This window comes from Trichechus manatus, unplaced genomic scaffold, assembly GCF_000243295.1.
Source record: "Trichechus manatus latirostris isolate Lorelei unplaced genomic scaffold, TriManLat1.0 scaffold00038, whole genome shotgun sequence".
NCBI classification, from domain to species: Eukaryota; Metazoa; Chordata; class Mammalia; order Sirenia; family Trichechidae; genus Trichechus; species Trichechus manatus.
The window spans coordinates 11,264,466-11,289,722 of NW_004443974.1; the positions used below are offsets into that span (position 1 = coordinate 11,264,466).

Consider the following 25,257-nt stretch of genomic DNA (forward strand, 5'->3'; position numbering starts at 1 on the left):
ACACAAGGAAAGTATTAGCCCAAGAGACAGAAAGGACCACATAAACCAGAGACTTCATCAGTCTGAGACCGGGAGAACTAGATGGTGCCCGGCTACCACGAATGACCGCCGTGACAGGGAACACAACAGAGAGTCCTTGATGGAGCAGGAGAAAGGTGGGGTGCAGAACTCATATTCTAGTAAGAAGACTAGACTTAATGGTCTGACTGAGACTGGAGGAACCCCAGAAAGCATGGCCCCTGGATTATCAGCCCAGAACTAAAACAGTTTCTGAGGCCAACTCTTCAGATGGGGTTTGGAGTGGAGTGTGGGACATAAAGTGATCCTCGTGAGGAGTGTGCCTCTTAGATCAAGTAGATACAAGAGACTAAATGGGTAGCTTCAGCCTGGAGGTGAGATGGTTAGGAGCTTGTTGAATGGACATGGGGAATCACGGGTGGAAAGGAGGAGCATGCTGTCACAGTATGGGGAGAGCAATTAGGGTCACATAACAATGTATGTATAAATTTTCGTATGGGAGACTAACTTGAAATGTAAACTTTTTATTTAAACTACAACAATAAAAAAAAGAACCTTAAAAAATAACTTTTCTCATTATTAAATGTTAATTATAGAAAATAAGAAAATAAAGAGAAAAAAACAGAAATAAGCAGCCAGTATCCCATTGTTAATACTTTGGGGGTATATATGTCTAGACTTTTTTTTACGTGTCTGTCTCAAAGTTGAATTGATAGACCATTTTTTTCTCTCTTTTCTGTTGTGAGTGGTGTTAGGATTAGTAGAGTCCACAAGCATGTTCTTTTTATTAGTGCTTTAGTATTTCCCTATAGTTGGTTGTTTCTGTTGGAAGCAACATTTGGCTACGAGTGGAAACAGCACCATATTTAGAGTCCCAAGACTGGGGTTTCAGCTCTGACTCACATTAGGTTTGCAAGTTTAGGAGAGGCATTTAAGCTCACTCTCCTCATCTGTAAAAGGGATAGTAATATTTATTTTGTGATATCTCATCCACCAGAATGGCTAAAATGTAAAAGACAGACAATACCAAGTGTTCACAAGGATATAGAGCAACTGGAATTCTCATGCCCTGCTGAAGGGAGTGCAAATTGGTTTAGCCACTTCAGAAAACTGACATCATCTGTCAAAACTGAATAAAACCTTATGACCCAGCAGTTTCACTCCTAGATATCTACCCAACAGAAATGCATATGCATATGAGTGTGCACTAAAAGACATGCGCAAGAATGTTCATAGCAGTGCTGTGTGTAATAGCTCAAACTGGAAGCAGCCTCAGTGTCTATCAGTAATGCAATAGACAAAAACATTGTAGTATACTCCCACAATGGAATACAGTAATCAGTAAGAATGAATGAACAACAATCCCATGCAGAGATCTAGATGAATTTCACAAGTATAACGTTCAGTCCGACACAAAAGAATATATACTGTACGATTCCATTTATAAAAATTTAATAACAGAGCTAATCTTAGCGTTAGAAGTCAGAATGCTGGTTACCCTTGGGAGGTGGGTAGTGATAGAAGGGAGTATAAGAGGCTTCTGGGTGGCCGGCAGTGTTCTGTGGGTGCTGGTTACATGGATATGTTCACCTTGTAAAAATTCTTTGAGCTGTACACTTTTACTGTGTGTGCTTTTCTGTATTTCGTGTATCCATAAAAACTTTATTTAAAACACTAAAAAAAGCATATCAATCATATTGCTTTCATTAAAATAGTATATTAAGAATGAAAAGTTTTTAGTATTAATGAATAAAATAAAATAATTTTAACAATTACTTCATTTCTTTGAAATTTGTTTTACAGTGCACATGATATAGTGGTACATTAGACTGTGTCTTTAATTTATAAATAAATACATTAGAGGCGCTTGCTTATTTATTTATTTGTTGGTAATGAAGGATCAAAAAGTTTGGTGAGCAGAGGCTCAAGGTGTAACAAAAGGAAGTAGCTGAGCAGAGACCTGGCTGTGGAAAGCAGCCTAGTGAGTGGATGAGCCTCAAGCAGTTCAGCCCGCTTTCTGTATTTCTCTAGTTGGGTCATTACTTAGTTGTTGGAGCATGAAGTGTGAGGCAGAGAGTGCAGTGTGGCGAGACTTGAGGGAGGCAGGGGTCAGCCCTCTGAGCATCTTGGATTCCATTGGCCCAGGGAAAGGGCTAAGAGGAATGGGGAAAAGGAGGCTCCAGATGGTGAGAGGATGAACGGAACGGGTTACTGGCAGGGTGTCTGAGCAGAAGAAAGAGGAGCCAGCTGAGTGGCCAAAGAGATTAAGGAGATGGGAGGAGAGAAAGAATAATGAAACTCTGATTAGGGGTTGAAAGATGAATTTTCAGAAAGAGGGACTGGTGAGCCATGTTAAAAGCTATCAAGAGGTAGGAGAGCATTAGACTACTAGACTCAGCAATTAGGAGGTCCTGGTGACCTGGGGGAGCCCTGGTGGCGCAGTGGTTAAGAGCTCAGCTACTAACCAAAAGATCGGTAGTTCAAATCCACCAGCTGCTCCTTGGAAACTCTGTGGGGCAGTTCTACTCTGTCCTATAGGGTCACTATGAGTTGGAATCAACTCATCGGCAGTGGGTTTGGTTTTTTGGTTTTGCGACCTGGGAGGGAGCATTGTGTACTGAGCTGTCGGGTAGGGAGTTCCCGAGTGGGTGGGTAGTGAGATAGTGTGGTAGTGAGGAAGTCAGCAGTGTCTGACTGGAAAGCAGCCTGGAGTTCAAGAGTCAAAGCTGTTTTGAAGAATGGGGAGAACTGAAGATATTCACAGAGGGAAGGACTAATGGAACAAAAGGGGCTGAAGTTGTGAGAGAGCAGAGTGACTGACTGACTGAGAAGTGGAAGAGGCTGGATCCCTGAGCCCAGGGCAGGGGTCATCCCTGACTGTCAGACTGACGCCTGTTTCTCCCAAGTGGGAGAGAAGGACCAGGAAAAGATGCAGAAACATTTTAGGTGGAAGGAGGGACCCAAGGGAGCTGAAGCTAAGTATAAGTCTTCTCAGTAAAGGAGGTTGTGCAGCTGCCTGCCCATACTGGACAGGTGTGGATCGTGGTATAGGAGCATAAGAGATGGGGTGCTTTGGAGTGGCCACCATGGGGGATAGAACATGAACCAGCAATGGACTCTCTGAAGGTTCAGAGGTCCATCCACAGCCACTTTATGCACAAGTGCTTGCCTGTGCCTGTGGGGCTGTGGACAGGTTGGCCCCGAGTCATGAGACATGCTAGGCACTTCCTCCCTTGCCACACACTCATTTTCACACAGCCATATGCTCCAAGGGCAGTAGTGTTTGTGTCTGGGCACTCCTGAATTCGTCTCTTGCCTGTTGGTCCCCGAGGCCTTGGCTGGTAGTTTTTGGCCTGCTAGAGTGCATTTCCCATAAGATCAATGTTATTCTTGGGGTTAGAGTCCCCATACAAACCCTCACATGCTTATTTACCATAGCATGTGTCCCAAGCATGATGAGAAAGGAGCATAGTGACAGAAGAGGGTATATCTATTTAGTTCAGTGATTCTAGGATAGGCTTTGCTACCTAATGAGGCTAATGATAGTATCAAATATTGATCTATGGGGAAAATATTTGACATTTCAAAGAACAGGTTGAAATCACATCTTGTAGCACTGTAGTTGGTCTGACCTGGCTGAACTTTGAAAAATAAGTCTTACCATATGGAACACTGATGTAAATCCAGTTAATTTCCCCTACTTTTACAGCAGCTACTGTTTGGAAAGAGACGTGCTGGGATGGTGTATCCTATTGGCCTGGGGATTATGACGTCCAACACGTATTCCTGGTAAGTCAGTACACTGATCTGTGGTGACATGTGCCCTCTTGAGCAGATGGCCATACACTCTAAGGTGCACGCTGGGTACAGGTGAGCCAGGTGGTGTTCAGTCAGAGAAACTGCCTACCAAGTGGAGTCTGATGGGGCCAAGGAGCACAGAGTGGTTCTTGGGACATCAGGCATCCTCAGTGAGCCACGCATGCAGAGGGTGATTTAGGGGCTCCTTCTTGCCAGATGAAGCTTTGGAATTTTCTTTATTGATTCTTGTCTTAGTCATCCAGTGCTGCTATAACAGAAATACCACACGTGGATGGCTTTAACAAAGAGAAATTTATTTTCTCACAGTCTAGTAGGCTAGAAGTCTGAATTCAGGGCATCAGCTCCAGGGGAAGGCTTTCTGTCTCTATTGGTCTTCTCATCAATCTTCCCCCAGTCTAGGAGCTTCTCCATGCAGGGACCCCAGGTTGAAAGGATACTGCTGCTCCTGGCACTGCTTTCTTGGTGGTATGAGATTCCCCTGTCTCTCTGCTCGCTTCTGTCTTTTATATCTCAAGAGATTGCCTAAAGACACAATCCATTCTTGCAGATTGTGTCCTGCCTCGCTAACACAACTGCCACCCATCCTCCCTCATTAACATCATAGAAGCAGGATTTACAGCATATAGGAAAATCACACAATACCGGGAATCATGGCCCAGTCAAATTGATACACACATTTTTGGGGGGACATAATTCAATCCATGACGGTTCTCACATCAAGGGTTTTCTTCTCTTTCTTTCTGCTTCTCTCATGCTGCCACCCAGAAGATAAATGTTCTGTGTCTGAGTCCCCAACAGCTGGGGTTACTTGGGCAACCTGCTACCTCTCCACCTCAGTGAGGTCTCTAGAGCTAACCACAAACCCCTCTCCTCTCACTATTTCAATTTCAGCTCCCCTCCTCACTTTCAGCTATCATTGCTTCAAACACTTGAGCAGAAAGGGCTAGTTCACTGTGCTTGGCCAGGCGGGGAGGTGGAGTAAGGGGATATGAAAACAAATAAGACATGATCATTGTCGTCAAGGGATGCAGTCTTCTGGTCAACCTCTTGGCCCCCCCATTCTTATTCTCAAGATTCTGCCCACCCTGTTTAATCATCTCTTCTAAAAATGCTTTTCTTCTGCTCCCCAGCTGATGGGAGTGCTCTTTTCTTTAAACCTTCATGGCACTTGTTTTAACCTCCTCTCATGCCCCTGACCACGTTCTGCATGAGATATGTTTTTTGATGTTCTCCGTACCTCCTGCCTTATACCCTCAACTAGATTTTGAGCTTGTTTAAGGCAGAGGCTATGTCTTGCCCATTACTGTATCCCTTTGGTCAATGCCTTACAGTAAGTTTTCAATAAGCGTTTCAGGATTGAAGCCAGCATGGAATCCGTTATGGCTCCTGGCATCCATCCCCTTTGTGGCCATGGCCCTCAGATCTTGAGATAACATAAAAGAATTTAGGAAGAGGCAGAGAGTGTTTGCCTGGAAGATTCCTAGGAGATTTTATTCAGGTGGGATCAGTCACAAAAATATTAAAAGCTGAAAGACTACAGTATTTTTCAGATTCTTCTAGTAGCCTCACCCTGCTGTCAACCAACCTTTTGTCACAAAAGAGGCAGAAGGTACAGCTTCTTATGCTTTCCTGCCCAGGATCCCAGTCTTCCTTGATATTCTCTGATTAACTACACCACAAGTAATTCAGAGAGTGCTTAGAAGAAGAAGCGAGTTTCCTAAAACCTACATATTGGTGGGATTGGCTTCCCTAAGGAGGATGCTGGAAACAACTGCTGGTTTAAATCAAAGAGCATATGAGAAAACCTGAGACTCAGAGATAAGTAATTTCCCTGAGGTCACACAGAAGGTAAATAGCAGAGTTGGGATTTGAATCTAGGTCAGTCCGGTTCTAGAACTGGAGTTCCTCTCTTCTGTCTGTGCTTTCGAGTCTGATTAAAGCTGGATCCCATGAGAGAGGCTGCAGTTACCACTGCCCCAGAAGCTCAAGCAGCCCGTCATGACAAGGGGTAAGGAAACTGTACCCATCAATAGACAAAGACAAATGACAACACATTTAAGGAGACTTGGCCATAGAAGGGAGGGAAGACAAGCATCACACTCAGCTTTAGCTCCTTTGTGGCAGGATGAATGGAAGAGATGTGCAAGAACTTTAATTTAGAAGGAGAAAACTCCCAAGGAACAAGATTAAAGTGTACCAGAGGCTTTCATGAACTAAGAAATGTGATTTTTGAATAAAAAAAAAAATCGATAGAAGAACTGAAATTAGTGGTGTGGAAGGTCAAATGGAAGAAATATCTCACAATCCAGAGCAATAATAAAAAGAAATGGTAATGATGAATTAAAGTGTGATACACTTGGGGTCCTTATCCCGGAGACCTGGCAGGTGAATGCTAGGAATTTCAGAAGGAGAAAAAGGAACAGATGGAGAGGTAATAGTTAGAAAAATAATGGAAGAAAAATTCACTGGGCTGAAGAAAGACTTGATTCTTCAGCTTAAATGGGTTCATTCAGCTCATGCACAGACCAACATTTAGATGTTTTCTAGTAAAATTCCTGAACTCCAAGAAGAAAGAAAATTTTTAAATTTTCTAGGAAGAAAGGACAGGTTATTTGTAAAGGACAGAGGGTTAGGCTCTCATTGGGCTTTCCATATGCAACCTTGGAGGCTGGAAGACAGTGGAACGGTGTCTTAGGCTGGGTTCTTTAGAGAAGCAAAACCAGTAAAGCGTATAAACATATATATATATCAAGGAAACAGCTCACGCAGTTGTGAGGTTAGAACATCCCAAGTCCGTGGATCAGGGTAGAGGCCTCTCCCAAGTTACACAGCTGCAGAAGCTGGTGAGCCCAAGATTGGCAGGTCAGAGAGTAGGGCTCCTGCTCACAGTCTGTGAAGATTGACGAATCCCAAGTTTAGCAGATAAGCTGACAGCTCAAGTCCCAAGAACTGGAGATGAGACAACAGGAGGCAGCCGCAGGATCCAGAGAGAGCAAAAAGCCAGAACATCTGCTTATATGCAGATGCAGGCCACACGCCTAAGGAGACTCCCTTTCATCTGATTGGCTACTCACAGTATATTCAATCATGGGAGTGATAAACACAGAATCATGGCCCAGCCAAGTTGACACATAATCTTAACCATCACAAACGGTGTCTCCAGAATGTTGAAGTGAGAAAGGGACTGCATTCCTGTATACACTCAGCCAAGACGTCACTCATATGCCATTGCGAAAGAAACTCATTTTCAGATGTGAGGACACTTAGCATTTGTTATTAAGTCTGCCTGAGGAGAATATCCAGTGTAGTTCCTCTAACCAAAGAACAATTGAGGCAGAGCAGAAATACTAGAATAGGAAAAGAGAAGAATGCAGGAAACAGTGAGGAGCAGTGCAATTTAGTGCATATAGTTTAATCTGTGTATTAAATTGGAATTGGATTGTGAATTGGAATTTTTATTGTGTGTTAAATAAGAATTTTTAAAATAGAGGAGACCCACTGTAAGGAAAAACATAGGCTGAAACTAAAAATTCTAAACCATCGCTGCAAAACCTAAGACTTTGGGAGGGAGGATGAGAGTGGGGAAATAACTGTTCTACTTTTAGGATACAAATAAGCATTGGACAAATAAAACAGTCATAATTATTTATATGTGTTACAGAAAGAGAAATAAGGGTTCAGTTTTAACTGTTGGGAATCAGAAGATACATAAGTTATAACTAGGTTTGGTTGCATATAATAGACAGCCCCTGAATAACAATAGCCAGGCACTATACCAAATGTTTCATGTTATTTTCTTTCTTCTCACAACAGACTTACAAGGTAGGTACTATTAATATCACCTTTTTTCAGGTGAGGAGTTTGAAGCACAGTGGGGCTAAATAACTTGTTTATGTTCCACCAGCCAATAAACAGTGGTGCAGGATGGGACCAAGGCTCCAAAATCTGAACTCTTAATCAATTCTCCTACCTTGCCCAAGGAGCTCTGTCTTATCTCCCTCCCATGTGCTTTGTATGGCCAGCTCGTTGCTTTATGAATGTTCAAATTTAAAAGCTTTAAGTGGTTATCTTAAAGCTTTCAAATTTGAACTTCAGTTAGCCACAGGTCCTATATGTCCTTATTCTGTTACACCTGTGACTTCACTATTGACATGATCTGCCTGGGCCCTTCAGGCATTTGAGGGTATGACCCTAGTCTCTGGTACGAGTCCCCTTTGTTGTATGTATTTATGTTGCCTGGCAGAAAGACATTGAAGAATACAATGATTACTTCACAGTGGTTACCTTATGTAACTGGAAGCAGGGTTGAAACCTTTTTATTTGTACACCTCTGTTGGGTTTGGGTTACAACAACAACATTATGCTGCTTTTGTTGTTTAAACAGGAAGTCCAATAAAATATCCTTTAAAAATAATAAAATATCAAGTAACAATCCAGATAAGTAACTACACCTTCCTTTCTGTTTCTTTTGAGATTGTCTTTATAAATGTCACTGTTTAAACAAGCAGATGACTTTTCTTTTTGGTAAAATGGAGCTTTAGGCTGTCAGCTGTGTTAATGTCTGGTATCCTCCCGTTTTGAACCTCTCATTCTTGAACCCATACGTAGACAACAGCACAGGTCCTGCTTGATCAAGAGGGAGGCTCTGGCTCCATCATAATCTCATAGTCAGAGATGGGAGACATGTGAAGTGGGGCTGCTCAGAGGAAAGTTTGTGATCCGTGGAAGCCATGGGCTGGGCTCCTGAAGCTGACTGTGTGACCCTCTTACTGGATGTCTAGGAGAGCTGACCAAGAGTGTGGCCACAGCACATAGCCCAGCGAGGAAGACAGATACATGATTAATGACAAATAAGATGAGTACTATGGTGGAGAAGTTTGGGTGCTCTGAAAGCCTGTAAGAGGAGGACATTATACATTTGGGGAATCACGGAAGGTTCCCCCCACCAGAGGAAGTGACATTTAAAATGAGAATGGAAAAAGAGAGCGTGAAGGAGACAGGAGAAGAGGAGAGGGGAAGGTTTCAAGAAGAACCAGCCCCTGTTGAAGCCTGGTGGTAAGAGACAATAGGGCAGGTGTGGCCATAGGTGTGGTCCAGTGACATTTTGTCACCTGTTCTGATCTCTGCACATCTCTACTTGCTTTTCTGGGTATATGTTCAGTGGAACCACTTCCAGGGGGCAGGATAGGGGAGAGGCTGGCAGAAGGCATGCACACTCCCAGCTCAGAACATGCTTCCCACATGGTCGGTAATTCTCAGGAGCCTGTTCTAGGGGAAGTATACATGGGTGGGTTGAGTTTCTCCAAGCCCTCCTTCTTTCCGGAGACCCAGCGTTCATCATTGACCTTGTCTATTGACCCTCACCTGTGAGGACCACCCCCCTGACCACTTGAGAGTGGTGGAAAGTAAGGGCATGGCATGATCTTGGATGGGATGATTGCTACAGGAAACATTGCCAGAAGCCACTGGTTGGGTGTGTTTGAGATTGGTCTGTGGGGAGCCTAGGGAGGGGTCATGGCCAGAGGGATTATTAAGGCAAGGCTCCCCCACTTTTAGCTGAGGCCCCTAGTGGGATGGCAGCTTCCACCTGGGCCCTGCCTGAGAGAAACCTTACCAGCCCAGACAGTTGCTGCCTCTCCTCCAGGCATTAACTTGAAGTGTTTGCTCCACTTCTGCCTCCAGAGTGCTTGCATCTCCCAGAGCTGCCTTCTCTCCTTGAGGTCCTTTTGTGCGGCCCTTGAGTCTTTTATTGGCAGCCAAACTAGGCAGCTAGGGTTCTGAATGGGTGGCTTAAGTGTCAGTCTTGATCTGATCTTGTCCCTTTCTGCTATATTAGGCTGGGGGAGTAGGTCATTCATTTTATTGAGAACACAACAGACTGTGTGTTGGGAACCGGGGAGACAGTAAAAATATTTGAGCAGTACCCTGTGCTGGGCACTGTGATCAACACTTTCTCCACAGAAGTGGCTTCAGTTTATGAACTTAATACATATAACATGCTTAGACAAGTGCATGGCACCCCCCAGTATTCCTAAGTGCCAGCTGTTGCTATTAGTTTATTTTCACAGCAGCCACATGAAATGGTTACAGTACTATTACGCCCACTTATAGAGGGGGGAATTGAAGCTTAGAGACACTTGCCTGAAGTCACACAGATGGTAAGTGGCAGAGCCAGGATTCAGCACGGGTCTGTTTGACTTCCACCTCCCGTCCCTCTCTCATGGTGAATGGGATAGACATTACTCTCATGGAGTTCCTAGTCTAGCAGGGAGATTCACAGAGAAAGCAGCAATTCCTTGTCAGAGTGATGAGTGCTACAAAGGGTAAGCAGAGGGCACACATAGGAAGAGCTCTCGACCTAGCCTGGGGGGTCAGGGAAACTTCCCAGAGGAGTAGACTTGAAGGATGGAGGGGTAGGGAACAGAATTCCAGGCAGAGTCCTTAGTGTGGTTGAAGTCACTTCTCCCTCACCCAGGGGATGTACTTTAGTCTCCTCTGGGTGGGGAGGCACTAGTGCTCTTTGCACATGCTCAGCTAGTGATTAATCATTTGAGGGCAGGGATTAGGTGCTTACTCCAGCCAGTATCCTGGGACCTGTCCCCCAGGCACTGCCACTGAGGAAGACACTCCCCCCCCTCAACAACATGTGACCTGAGGTCCTCTTACTCTGCTTTATGAATCCTCCATGTTTCTTGGGGACACGTGCAAATGGCCTGGGTTATGAATCTGGGATACCCAGGCCCCTGTTACATTGCATAGTTACAAATAAAGGAATGAAACATTATTATAAACCTATGATTGAGAATCCAAGCTAAATAAATTCCCCCGTGACCCTGCCACCCCAACAAATCAAATTGTGTTTGTATTTGTCTACATTTCTTTCCAGTCCCTGTCCATAGGACAGACATATTTTTATAACCACAAACAGTTAAGCTCTTGGCACTAACCAAAAGGTTGACAGTTTGAATCCATTCAAAGGCACCTCAGAAGAAAGCCCTGGCACGATCCGATTCCGAAACATCACAGCTATTGGAAACTGTGTGGAGTGCAGTTCTACTCTGAAACATGGGGTTGCCATGAGTCGGAATTGGCTGTACAGCAACTGGTTTTGTTTTTTTAAATAGTTGTGCATCTTGGCCTCTTGCTTCCTGGACGTGGTTGGAAATGAGATGGACCGGTCAGGTGACTGGCCACAAGGTGGCGATGCAGCACCAGGCATCAGACACCCAAACTCCAGGTCTGGGAGCTGTAGAGGGTCTTTAATACCTGGCTCAGAGTCATTAAAGTACTTGTCTGTGGAAGTTCATTTTCATTTTCTCCCCTAAATGCTTTGTCGATCATAAATGTTTTCCATATTTATTTTAAAAGAAATAAATACTGAAGTGTACGGAAAGTAGAAAGTGACAGTGCAATGGTATTAACAGTTTAGTGTGTCTATCTTTCGGTGCTTTTATGTGTGTTCACATGGGTGTATAAATATTTAAAACCGTGTTTAAATGTCACTTTCTCAGTAAGGATTTATTAGAGACCCTCCCCCCCCTTAAAGCTGTAACCCTGCCTCCTCCCACACTGCCTTTCCTCTTCCCCTGCTTTATTTTTTTCCCTATCACTTATCATCAGCTGATGCACTATATATTCTACTGAATGATGTATTTATGTCTGCTTCCCCCACTAGAGTGTACCATGGACGGGGATTTCTGGCATTTTCTTCACTGTTCTATCCATAGCACCTAGAACAGTGCCTGGCACACACTAAACTGTGAATAAATATTTGTTGAATAAATGAACAGGATTGAATAAGCCCTGAGTTTAAGGACATCTGTGTTAGTAAATATTGAACTACCTCATCTTTTTAAACTGCTGCTTAATATCCTATTGAATAGATGCACTCTTAACTGCCTTACTGAAACACATTATGTTATTTTCCAGTGTTTTTGTTTTTTGTTTTGTAGATAGTGTAGCAGGCAGTAACCATCCTCTGGAATATACTCTCTGGTTGCCCATCTGATGACTTCCTTGCTGTTTTCAGACTCTGGACTTAGTGCTTTACAAACAACATCTCATTTAGTGCTCAGAATAACCCTGTGAGAAAGGATTTGTTATTGGCATCTCCTTTTTACAGATGAGAAAGCTTTGGCTTAGAGAGAGCAAGCCCCTTGCCCAAGGTCACACATCTACCAAGTGCCAGAGCTCTTAGAGGAATTTTTCTATATTAAGGATATTAATCCATCTGTCATGTGATATCACCAACACCGTTCCCGTGGTTTATTGATTGTCTTTCATCTTTTTCATGAGGTCTTTTCCTATACAGAAGTTTTAATGTTTAATGTAGTTAACTTTGTCAGTAGTTTCCTTGCCTTTGTATCACACATAGAGAATACTTCTTCACCCCCAAATTATAAAAATATTGATCTTTGTTTCATTTAGTATTTTTATGTGGTTTTTTTTTTTTGTTGTTTAAATCTTTAATCCATCAAAAATTTATTACAAATGATATGGGGACGATTTTAAAAACAAATTCCCACTCCTCCCCAAACCCATCACCATTGAGTCAATTCCAACTCATGGCGACCCTATAGGACAGAGTAGAACTGTCCCATAGGGTTTCCACGGAGCGGCTGGCGGATTCGAACTCCTGACCTTTTGGTTAGCAGCGAAGCTCTTAACCACCGTGCCACCTCCTCCCCAATGGATAGTAAATGGTTCCATCAACATCTGTTGAATAATCCATTGTTCTCCACTGTTTAAAAGGCCATCTTAATCGTGTATTAATTCTCACATGTATTTGAGACCATCTTCTGGACTGTTCTGTCCTGTTCATCTGCTCCTCTCTGTGTGCCAGCAACATATTCATGTATTGACTGAGGCTTCCAGGCAGTACGTGTCTCCTCATTATACTTCTTGTTTGAAACTTCTTAGCTATTTCAAATTATTCTTCCAGATAAAAATTAGAATCAATTTTTCAGGTTCCAAAATGAATCCCTCTACGATATGGAATAAACTTGTGTTTTATTTATAGATTAATTGGGGGAGAACTGATGTCTTTACAATATTGTTTCCTTATTCAGAGGAGTGAAAAATGTCTCTTATTTAAATCTTTTTTGTCTTGTAGTAAAATTTCATAATTTTCTTCAAACGATTATTGTACATTTCTTTTAAAGTTTATTTCTAGGGTATTTTTCCTCCTTTTGTTAGTGGGCTGTTGTGCCTTCACGTTTTCTAGCTGGTTATTGTGTTTGTATAGAGAAAAATGGTTGATTTTATGGCCACATGTCTAACACTCATAACTTTCTTTAATTGCATTTGCTTCATATTTTCTAGAAATTCTTCATGATTTCTGATTCATTGATGGCATCCTTCCCTGTATTTCAGCACTGCAACAGAATTTTTTCTTTGGTCATTTCAATAATATTTGGAGAGTGGGGAGACAAATGCGTGGAACCCAGTTCATCATCTTAAAACTATAATTTATTCATGTAGTTTGAAGTGAAAATGTCAATTTTTCCTTGTCCACTTTTGGTACCTCCACTCAACGCCTCACCCCCAGTGGCATTTACCATGGAATTTGGAATGATACCTGAAGACAACCTGACACTAGGTGGATGTTTTAAACGTCCTGCTCCAACGTCATGGGACATGTCCGTTATTCCTAACTGGCTTTCTCATGCTGCTACTCAGACATTTTTTTACTCCCCCTTCTCTAGCCAGACCTTGCCACCCATCTCGCTTTCTGTAGACATCTCCTTCCTTTTTGTTGGGAAGCTCCAGGTTGTTCATTATGAGTATTAGGGCTTAGGGACAGGACACGATGGTATTTGTCAAGAAGGCCTAAGAACGTGAGTATCCTGTTCTGCCAACCTACCATTCCTGCCTTGAGGTTTCTGAGGTAACTGATCATAGAAGGAACAGCAGCAAAAGAGAACTAAATAAAGGACCCTGATTTATGAGTGGGCCAGTGCCTGGTACTCCAGTACAGGGCTCTCTGACCAAGACTTGGTTGGAGCAAATGAATGGGCTCACAGCCCAAAGGAGGCCTCCCACTTCGCATAAGCATGATCTGAATCTTGGGCCCTTACTATCCTCTGGCCAGCAGCAGTGTACAGGCGCCTGAAGGCTGGGTGGGCACACTTAGGGATTCATGTGGGATTCAGAGAGGGGCCTAAAGAGGGGCCCTGGTTCACCTCATAGATCCCACAATGGGGAGTGGGAGAGAAAAAAGAGCTTTGAACAAGTGTGTGAACTTTTGGTCCTCTGTGACACTTCTGCTAATGAATGTGGCCCAATCAGTGTCCTAGACTGTCACTAGTCAGGTCAGTAATTCCTCTGACCTCTGCAGGGACTCGGAGAGAGGGAGGGAAAAGCAGGGAGAGATCCTTTGATGCTTGCATTGAACTGTCTCCCACCCCATCTGCTGTCCATCTTAGATGGTGTATGTTTATCCCACACCTAACGGGCGTAAAATGCCTGAACCAACACCCTAGAGCTGTAACCCTCAAGTGATGGTTTTGCACAGGAATTATCAAGGCCACTGTTTTTAAGCCTCATTGTGAAAAGTATGTATGGGGAATGGGGTGGGATGTGAGATCCCTTTTTTAATACTGTTTATTTTTTTATTTTGAAATAACTTTAAATTTACAAAAAATTGCATATAGTACAGAGCATTCACATATACCCTTCACCTAGCTTCTCTTATTGTTGACTGCTTACGTAACCATAGTACAATTATCAAATAAACATAGGTAAATTAACACCTCCCCCCACCCCGGCCCCCGCCACCTTCCAAAAAAAAAAAACATTGCTGTCAAGTTGATTCCGACTCATAGCAATCCTGTAGGACAGAGTAGAACTCCATAGGGTTTCCAGGAGCAGCTGGTGGGTTTGAACTGCTGACTTTTTGGTTAGCAGCCATAGCATGCTGTAGCTGTTAACCACTGTGCCACAAGGGCCCCGAAATTAAATTAACGCAAGTACAATACTATTAACTATAGACATTTTTCAAATTTTGCTCATTTTTCTCCTAACATTCCTTTTCTATTCCAGGATCCAATCCAGGATTCCTCATTCCATTTAATTGATGAGTCTCTTTAGTCTCCTCCAATCCTTAGCCTATACTTTTCTGTCCTGTTCATGACCTTGACTCTTTTTTTTGTCTCTTGTTTGTTACTGGGCTATAATTTACATATTATAAAATTCATCCCTTTATACATTCACTGGTTTTTAGTATATTCACAAGGTTGTGCAACTATCTCTACTGTCTAATTTCGGAACATTTTAATCACACTCTTCCCTCCTGTCCCTGGCCCCTGGCAACAACAACTAATCTATTTTCTGTTTCTGTGGATTTGCCTCTCCTAGACAGTTCATATAAATGGAATCATGTAATGTGTGGCCTTTTATGTCCATTTTCTTTCATTTAGCACAATATTTTTAAGATTCATCCATATTGTAGCATGATTCGGTACTTCATTCCCTTTTCATGGCTGAATAATATTTCATTGTATAGATGTACCATATTTTGTTTATCCATTCATCAGTTGATGGACATTTGGGTTGTTTCTACCTTTTGGCTATTATGAATAATACTAGTATGAACATCCATCTTTGTACAAGTTTGGTGTGGACATATGTCTTCAATTTCATTAGGTATATATCTAGGAATGAAATTGCTGAGTTATATGATAACTCATGTAAGTTTGAGGAAGTGCCAAACTTTTCCAAAGTGGCTGTACCATTTTACATTCCCGCCAACAGTGTAGGAGGGTTTCAGTTTCTTCACATTCTTGTCAACATTTGTTATTGTCTTGTTGTTAATTAGTTTTATTATAGAAGTATTGTACGTTTTTAAAATTTAAAGTCAGAAAGCAACTTATCCTCACCATCTGCCCTTCCCCCTCAGCAGACAGCTCTTAAATTCTGACTTCCCTTATGAGGACAATCCTTTGCTGCAATGTTTGACATTGAGCATGTAATTAAGAATCTCCAGAAATTACATTTCTTACTCTTTTTAGTTTTTTCAAATTTTATTATGCTTTAGGTGAAAGTACAGCACAAATTATTTTCTCATTCAAAAATGTATACACAAATTGTTTTGTGACATGGGTTGCAATCCCCGCAATGTGTCAGCATTCTCCTGCTTTCCCTTTACTTCCTGGGTTCCCCGTGCCCATTCATCCAGTTTTCCCGTCCCTTTCTGCCTTCTCATCTTTGCTTTTGGGCAGGTGTTGCCCATTTGATCGCGTATACTTGATTGAACCAAGAAGCACGTTCCTCGTGTGTTTATTTTATAGACCTGTCTAATCTTTGACCGAAAGGTGGACTTCAGGAGTGGCTTTAGTTTCCCATTAGTAGGGTGTCCAGGGGCCATAGTCTCCAGGGTTCCTCCAGTCTCTGTCAGACCAGTAAGTCTGGTCTTTCTTTGTGAATTTGAATTTCATTCTATATTTTTCTCCTGCTCTGTCCGGTACCCTCTATTGTGATCCCTGTCAGAACGATTGGTGGTGGTAGCCGGGCACCATCTATTTCTTCCAGGCTCAGGCTGGTGGAGGCTGTGGTGCATTAGTCCTTTGGACTAATATTTTCCTTGTGTCTTTGATTTTCTTCATTCTCTTTTGCTCCAAATGTGATGGGGACCAATAGATGTATCTTAGATGGCTGTATTATCTATGTGTTTTTGATTATAGTCATCCTAGTGGGTGTGAAGTGGTATTGCATTGTGGTTTTGATTTGTATTTTCCTAATGACTAATGATGTTGAACATCTTTTCTTGTGCTTGCTGGCCATTTGTTTATCTTTGGAGAAATGTCTACTCAAGTCCTTTGCTCTTTGGTTGCTTGTGCTTTTGGTGTCATATCTTAGAAATCACTGCCTAATCCAAGATCACAAAGATTTATACCTGTATTTTCTTTTAAGAATTTTATAGTTTTAGCTCAAGTTTAGGTCTTTGATCCCCAGTCAGGACTTGGATGCCCAAAAGCATGAATATAACATGTCTTCCATCACATTGGTTCAAACAGAGAGTACTCAGATTGCTGTGGATTCTCAGATTAGAGAAGGGAGCGGAAGCTCTGAGCTGTGGAGAGAGGCATCATCCCCAGGGTGGATGACAGCATGGAAGCCTTGAGTCATGACAGATGCCTGTGTTCCTCATGGAGCAATCGGTGTCTTGATCCAAAGTAGCAGACAGTGGGTAACAGGAACAGCTGGGCAAATGAACTAGGAGGATTAGAACTTTTGCAGCATAAGAAGACAAACCCAGATGGGGATAAAGGGAACCCCTATTCTTAGCAGCACGAACTTCACTAGTACCTTAGCATGGAAGAAAACAGAAGATCACATCAGAGCCTCAGTGGATGAAATTTATGGTCTGGTTTTTGTGATTCTGCTTATCGTACTTATACAATAAAGTCGTGTCACCTGAGAGACCTCATCAAGCCCTCCAGGTATTGTTTATAGGGCTGGCTGGTACTCGCTGTGGAGAGAAGGTGTTCAGGCCCACAAGAGGCAGTCCTGGAGGGCTCTCCCAAGTGCTGCCCTGGCTGAGATTACTTCTGAGTAATCGCCACCATTCTCCTCCTTCCTCCAGTTGCAGAGGAAGCAGATAACACAGTACCCCCGTTGCCATCTTCTCTGAGACTTGCTTTGTTAGGGTTACCTTCTTTCTCTTGGATTTCTCATAATAGCTTTCCTTTCACTAATTCCTTATTTTGAGCCTGAGAACATGCTCAGGAGTCTACCCTAGTCTCTGAAAAACCCCATCCTTAATCTGCTGCCCTCATCTCTTGCCTTCCCTTTTCTGGAGAGCGTTCTTGCTAATAGGAACTTCTCATCCCTGTGGGCTTTTCCTGACAGTGCATCCAGGACACTCTAGCCATTAGATCCCAGCGCCTGTTCTCACTTCCCATTCTGAATGGCTCTGCAGTATCTTAAGCTATTGACTGAATTCTTTCTACTTTTTCTACTTCTGTTTCTATATAAAAAGTCACTGCCCAGGGCAGACATTATCTGTTACTGCTCAGGGTATTTAAGGTCTGGTATGCAGCCTGTTTTCCTCCAGCTAGGTATGCTTTACTTACAGTAAAATTCACCCTTTATAGTACATAGGTCTGTGAGTTTTTGATTTATGTTTTAAAAGGATCACTTTGTGTAAAGAGTACACCATAAAGTGGCAAGAGTGCAAGCAGGAGACTGCTTAGGAGGTCATCACAGTTGTACAGACAGGAGATGGTGGTGGCTTAGCTCAGGGTAGTGGAGGTGGTGAAGTATGACCATGTTCCACAGAGAATGGTTATCCTTGCTGATGACTGCCCAGGGCAGAGACAGTCATCCCTTCCCTTCCAGTTCCAGATAACTTTGCCTGCTTTTCCAAAAAGCAAATATGCTCTGGACCTTGATAAAGACTAGGTAGCTGTTGAGAGCTGTACAGAGTTGGGGAGATGGAATGGGGTATTGCATCCTTGGTCTGGCTGCTGTGATCCCTAATACACAAAGAGTGAAGTGTCACTACCCAGGCTTCCAGAGTGGAAGGGATCCTCATGAGGATGCTCCCAGGGCTTTCATGCTTGCCGAGGATGTGCTGGATAGACCACCCTCATTTCTTTTTTACCCTTGTTACCCCCATTTCTTGAATGAAGCTCCCTTTAAGGCCTTCCCCATAAGTGACCCCAGGCTCCTCTTCCATTTTCCTAAAATCTTCTCCCCTTTCTATGGAAAAAAATCAGGTCTCACTCACCAGGTAGTGGCTACAGGTGAGGATTTTTTTTTTTCTTCCTTCACCTCTTTTCTATTGCCTTGTTTGTGAAGGGGGGAACCTTTTGGTTGCAAGAGTAGATTGCAAGTGTTTGTGTGGAGGATGGGGGAGTTCTAGCTGGCCTGTTTGTGCTGGTCCTTCCTTCAGCTCCATAATATAGGTGTTTCCTTTCCCCAAGAAAGTGGTCTTCTTAGCCCTTTTCTTTGTTTGCTCAATTTTAGAATTTTTAACTCTTTTTCATGATATCCATGCAGATGACCTTAAGTCTGTCTCCAGACCAGCCCTCTCTCCCAAGCTCGGCTGATTTCTCTCGTCCACAGAGGCACAGCCACACGTGGCATTTTGGACACAGTGGTGCCTCCTTAGCCCTCTAACTCTCTTTAGCACATTATTTCTCCTTCAGTGAGGAGGCAAGATATTGGATGTTGAACATCTGGAGGGGTGGATTGAAAGGAGTGGGGGAGGGAGCCAGTAAACACAGCAGTGAGTGATGGCATTTCAAGTCTGACAAGTGCTTATGTGGCCAGGGCTTCTCTTTGAAAGCTGCTAGACACTGCTGCTTGCCAGGAAAGGAGGTTTGGAGAGTTTGGAGAGGGTCAAGAGGAAGTAGAGATAACAGCACTGCTGTCCTCACAGAGGGGGGCTTTCCTGAGCTGCTGGCAGGTGGTCCAGCCCCAGGGTGATGGTTACCTTGGTGAGAAACTTTTTGACAATAAAAAAATCCGTCATGCTGTGGCCATAGTTCATAAAGTCTTTGTGTGTGTATGTGTGTGTGTGTGTGTGTGTGTGTGTGTGTGTGTGTGTGTACGTACGTGTACATGCATTGCTCATGAAGTACACCACACGGTTGGTGGAGGGATTGTGGGCAAGAGGCCTTCCTGTTTGTCTTTGTTGCAGCTTCTGTTCAAGGCACAGAAAGGAGGAGGAGCAAACTGCAACCAAGTCTACTGCGAGCAGTACATCCCCACATTGAGGAAACGGGCTCTTAAACAGTGTTTGGGATCCATTTTTATACTTGTCTGAAACATTTGGAAGAAATCATTCTTTTGTAATCGAACATTCCCATATGTATGTATTTTCTTTGAAATAATGTCCGTAAGCTTAGGAAAAAATGATTAATTTTACCTTTTCAGCAGTGGTCTGCATCAGGCTGTCTCATGTTATTTTGTTGGTTTCCTGAACCTGAAATGTTGAAGGATAATTTTGAAAGTTTGGAAGGAAACCAACATTGCATATGGGATTTTCCCTTCTGTCTTCAGGAGCCCACACACACGACCAATTCTGTCATAAGCAGAAAAAAGAGATGTGGGATTGTTCTGTGGTTCTGATACAACTGCCACGTTCTTAAGAAGTTACATCATGAGAATTGGTTTCTTTCCTGCAGTGTTTTGGTTTCTGAGGAGGCATTAGCAGCCTGAGTGTGTGTGTGTGTCTGTGTGTGTAAGAGGTGAGAGAGGCAGAAGGAGGGTGGAAAGAATGGGGTTTTTGATGTGGTACAGATGAATTTGTCCAAACTCGTAAAGCCGGTAAGGGCCCAAAACCCATGGTCTTACCATTATGCAAGACTGCCTCCCTGTCTAATAGGGATGTAGCCAATGCAGACGTTTAAATGTGTGTCTCTGTGTTACAGATGAATTTATCTCTTCTGAGCCTCGTTGGTTTGTTTTGTTTCGCATGTAAAGTTCTTAGCCAGAGTCTGGCACAAAGTAAGTGCCTAATAAATTGCAGCGATGATAATGATGATCAGACTGCATGTGAGATCCTTTGACATTAAGGACTGATTTGATTCCTCTGCACAGAGCAGGGCTTGGGGAAGGTTTTACAAAGTTTGCTGACTGGATGAAGGAGTGAACAAGAGGCAAGATGTTGTTGCTATGGTTGTAGTGTTTAGACTATTAATTAAAACATTAACTCCACAAGGAACCCTGCCTGTCTTATTTGCTGCTGTGTCCCTAGTGCCTGTGTTAATCTAGATGGACATGGGCCTGGAGTAGGGTGGAAGGAGAAACCTACTACCTTTTGCTTCTGGCACACTGGCCTCTCATACGACCTTTCATGCCTCTGTACTTCTACACATGCTCAGAGTGCCCTTCCCATCCTCTGCCTACCCTTTACTTGAAACACTCCCACTCATCCTTTAAGACCCAGCCCAGATGGCTTTTCTCAGTAATGTCCTCTTTGACACTCAAAGCGATTAGTCACCTCCTTTATGTACCAGTGGACCTATGATCTGTTAAAGCATGTGTCCTGTGAGTGTTATTCAATTTTCTCTCCTCCAGTACACTGCAAGACTCTTGAGGGCTGGGCCATGTCATCTCTAACTCTGAATCCCCAGAAGTGGTATACCAGCGGTGCTCAGTGGATGGGTATTGAATGAATGAATGCACTACTGAGCAGCATGTGACTGTTAGGATATGAATCTACCCATTTCTAACAGTCGCAAACTTAGCAGTCATCCTTGATTTCTTTCTTTTCCTCTCCTCTCACTTGCAGTCCATCAGTAAGTGTTGTCTATATTACCTCCAGAACACCTCCGAAATCCATCACCTTCTTCCCATCATTAGTAGTCCAAGTCATCTCCATCTCTTACCTTTCATTTTTGGCCTATCCAATCCAGTACTACACACAGTAGTCAAAGAGATCTTTCATTTACTTCTAACTGAAATTTAGTATTTGCTTAGTTATCAACGTAGATAATGAATCACAGTAATATTAACAGTACCTGGGACTTCGTCACCAATAGAAATCACAGATATTTTCTTATCGTGTAACAGTTTTTGTGGGTATCTCAGAATGTTTATGCTCATAACTAACTTTGAATCATGATAGTTTTTAGACTCACCAATAGGTCTTGTTATTTAATGCAGTAATAAAAAGAAATATTTATGTATTTCTTTAATTGAAAAAATATAAATTACTACATACAAATTGTTAATATATTTCGATAACTATATTTTAATACAGTTGGTTTCCTTGGTAATCCTGTATAAATGGGTTTGCTGTATAATTTAATTTTATGCATGTAAAAACATTTCTTTGAGAAGGGGCCCTTAGGCTTTATGAGACTGCTAGAAGGATCCAAGGAACAAAAACGGTTAAGAATTTCTGGCTAGAACAATGCCTAGCATGTGGTAAGAGCTCAATGAATGAATGACTAAGTGGTGCATATCTTCCCTCTTCTGGATGAGCCACCTGTGTTTTAGGGGTCAGGTTTCCTGTAGCTTGGCATGAACTTAATGTTTAGGAAATAGCCTTAGTCAGGGTCTTTTGGAAAACTGCTCTAACTACCTGAAACCAAAAAGCAAGCTTTTTTTTTTTTGTGTGTGTGTTTAAAATTTTGTAACTTTTTTTTTTAAATTGTACTTTAGATGAAGGTTTACAGAACAAATAGTTTCTCATTGAACAGTTAGTACACATATTGTTTTATGATAATGGTTAACAACCCCATGACATGTCAACACTGTCCCTTCTCAACCTTGGGTTCCCTATTACCAGCTTTCCTGTCCCATCCTACCTTCTAGTCCTTGTCCTGGGCTGTTGTGCTCCATTAGTCTCGTTTTGTTTTATGGGCCTGTCTAATCTTTGGCTGAAGGGTGAACCTTGGTAGTGACTTCATTGATGAACTAAAAGGGTGTCCAGGGGCCATGCTCTTGGGGTTTCTGCAGTCTGTCAGGCCAGTAAGTCTGGTCTTTTTTTGTGAGTTAGAATTTGGTTCTATATTTTCCTCCAGCTCTGTCCGGGACCCTCTGTTGTGATCATTGTCAGAGCAGTCAGTAGTAGTCGCCGGGCACCATCTCGCTGTACTGGACTCAGTCTGGTGGAGGCCGTGGTAGCTGTGGTCCATTAGTCGTTTGGACTGATCTTTTCCTTGTATCCTGTTCTCTTCATTCTCCCTTGCTCCCGAAGAGGTGAGACCAGTGGAGTATCTTAGATGGCTTCTCACACGCTTTTAAGACCCCAGGCACCACTCACAAAGGTAGAATGTAAAAAAGAGGCATTTATTATAGGGGCCCGCAGCATCCCATGGGCCCTGAAGGATGGGAACCAGGGTCACTGCTCTCCTTTTCCTTCAGACATAAGCATCTGCTTTGTCCTCCTACCCTCTTCCCTCAGACTAGACTGTCTCTGCAATGGCAGGATTTAGCCACCCTCTGCTTCTGAGGCTATAGCACTTCAGTGTGGTTGACCAGCAGAGACCACTATCTCTGGGTCCTCATTTCCCAGGAGAATCATGTAGTCCACCTGGTCCAGTCTGTCCGGCTTGGGAGGCACTATCCTCCATTTCAGGGTTCTCAGGGAGGGGCCTGGGCTGGGCAGAACCCCTACATGGAAGTATGGTCCCTGCTGTGGGAGTTGGGAACCAGAGGTGGATGGGTAGGGGTTTCTCTGTTCCCCTGGAAAGGATGCTTCGTTCTGCTTGGGCCTGTTATTTCTTAGCATGTGAAATATCCCTTTTCTGAGAGTTGCTGCCCATAAATTAGACTTTCTGTCAGTGGCGAGACATGCAGGAGTCAGATCGGAAACAAATGCTGTATTTCTTTACAGCTTAGGGCTCCCATAGAAAGCATAATGGGTAACATGCTGCAGCTGTCATGCTTGCCTCTAGGTGGGCTGGGGCCAGAGTGTGGGGGCAGGGGCAGGTCAGACCCCTTGGAGGAGGAGCTCTGGACTGCCCTAGGGCCTGGAGCCCACAGCTGGGCATCCCCTTCCTAGCAGTGGAGGCCCATGGCTTCGCAAAGTACGATGCTGTTTTTTCTTTAAAATGTAAGTCAGTTTTTTTGTTTGTTTGTTTTAGGAAAAAGAAGAGGTATAAATAAATAGTATATTGTAGAAACAGATTTAACACTAATAGTAACCAATAACCTTGATTCTGCTTGCTCTGTGTCTGGCCTAGACAGAGCGTTTCACATGTTTTCTCATCCAGTCCTCCCCTGGGCTCTTTGAGGAGGCCGTGTCCAGGGGTGGTTAAGAGCCAGGCCCTGGTGTTAACTGACCGGGTTTGAACCCCTAGTCTTGCCACTTAACTTGCAGTAGGTTACCATACCTCTCTGTGTCTCACTTTCCTGGGATTCAGAATGGTTCTTACCTCATGGGGTTGTTGTGAAGATTAAATGAGCTAAAAATGTAACACTTCACCCAGAGTCTCACTGCATCACCTCACGTTGTTACTGTTACCACTGGTACGTGGACAGGGAGCATTTTAGAGCGCCACCAGTTGATACTAGCAGAATGAGCAGAGTTGGAATCATCCTTCAGATGGGAAGCAGGAATTGAGCTGGTAGCCAGTCTGAGAACCATACCATCTGTACCAAAGGGCTGCATGACTCAAGAATTTACAGTTGTCAGGCAAGTAGGGAGAGTCAGAGGCTCTGTATAAACCAGGCTGAGCAGATCGGGCTGCATGTCTGGGCTCAATCCACAGAGCACCAAGCACACTCAGAAAGGAGCAAAGCTTACCTCAGTCTTGAACCAAAGCAGGTTGGATCCTCTCAAAGAGTATAGAACTGGCAGTTTCTCCTTTAACCCCCCCCCCATTCTTCCCATGATGACTTTCTGTTAGGCTTGGTTTGAGCCAGTTTAATCCAGTTTGAACTGATCTGTACAGATTCTGTTCAATCAAGCTGGTTTGTTCTGGCACAGAATAGACTGACTGAGTTGGTCCCAGACTCCCAGTCCAGTTGAGTTGGTTTAGTTGATTTGAGACAGCACTAGTAGTTTAGCCCAGCCTTCATTCTGCCTTTGAACTCTTCGGCTGGACTTACTTTTAGTCTCAGTTTTTGGACCCCTACTTTGAAGTCTGTGGATTTTTCATGGAAGTTTATGCTGAGGGGTTCCTTCCACTCAGTTCCCAGGAGGCCTTTTGTTTACGTGTGCTCCAGGGGCTGGTTCTTCTCGTCTTAGTAACTCTCTCTACCGTACTAGAAATGACTCAAAGTTTTTTGCTTATTAATAGTAAAGTTTTTTGCTTATTAATCCTTCCCTGTTATCATATGTGAGCACAATTTATTTTTAGTATTTTAATATTTTGTTGATTATTTCAAAGGGAATGTGGGAAGGGGAGTTAAGCATGTGAGATCACATCAACATTGTGAAACATACCTGGTGGCTGCTGTTTTATTGGGTATAATTTATATACCACAAAATTCACCCATTGTAAGTATACAATTATATGATGTTTAGTAAATTTATAGAGCTGTGCAACTGTCACCACGATCCGGGTTCAGAACATTTCTATCAGCCCAAACAGTTCCCTTGTGACTGTTTGCAGTTAATCCCTGCTGCTGCACCAGCTCACCACTGATGTGCTTTTGGTTTATAAATTGGCCTTTTCAAGCCATTTCATAAAAATGGAATCATACAATATAGTCTTTTGCATCTGGCTTTATTAACTTCGCATAATGAATTTGAGGTTCATCCATGTTGTAGCATGTAACAATATTTTATTTCTTTTTATTGCTGAGTAGTACATGAAGAAAGCAAAAGGTCATTAAAAAGATAGGGGAAAAAAAAAAAAAGACCAGAATGGATGTCAGGGGGACTCTGAAACTTGCTGTAGAACGTAATGCAGCTAAACCTAAAGGAAGAAACGATGAAGTAAAAGAGCTGAACAGAAGATTTCAAAGGGCAGCTCCAGAAGACAAAGTTAAGTATTATAATGAAATATTATAATATTG

At 43.0% G+C, this 25,257-nt stretch overlaps 1 protein-coding gene across 1 annotated transcript in view; it reads left to right on the forward strand.

Annotated features, from left to right (window-relative positions):
- Positions 1-2,614: 2,614 nt before the first annotated feature.
- Positions 2,615-25,257, forward strand: part of RALGPS1 (Ral GEF with PH domain and SH3 binding motif 1) — a 364,308-nt gene continuing 341,665 nt past the window's right edge. Inside the window, exon 1 of the mRNA XM_023730758.1 lies at positions 2,615-3,807. The gene's annotated coding sequence lies outside the window, so the exon portion shown is untranslated. The remainder of the gene's footprint in view (positions 3,808-25,257) is intronic.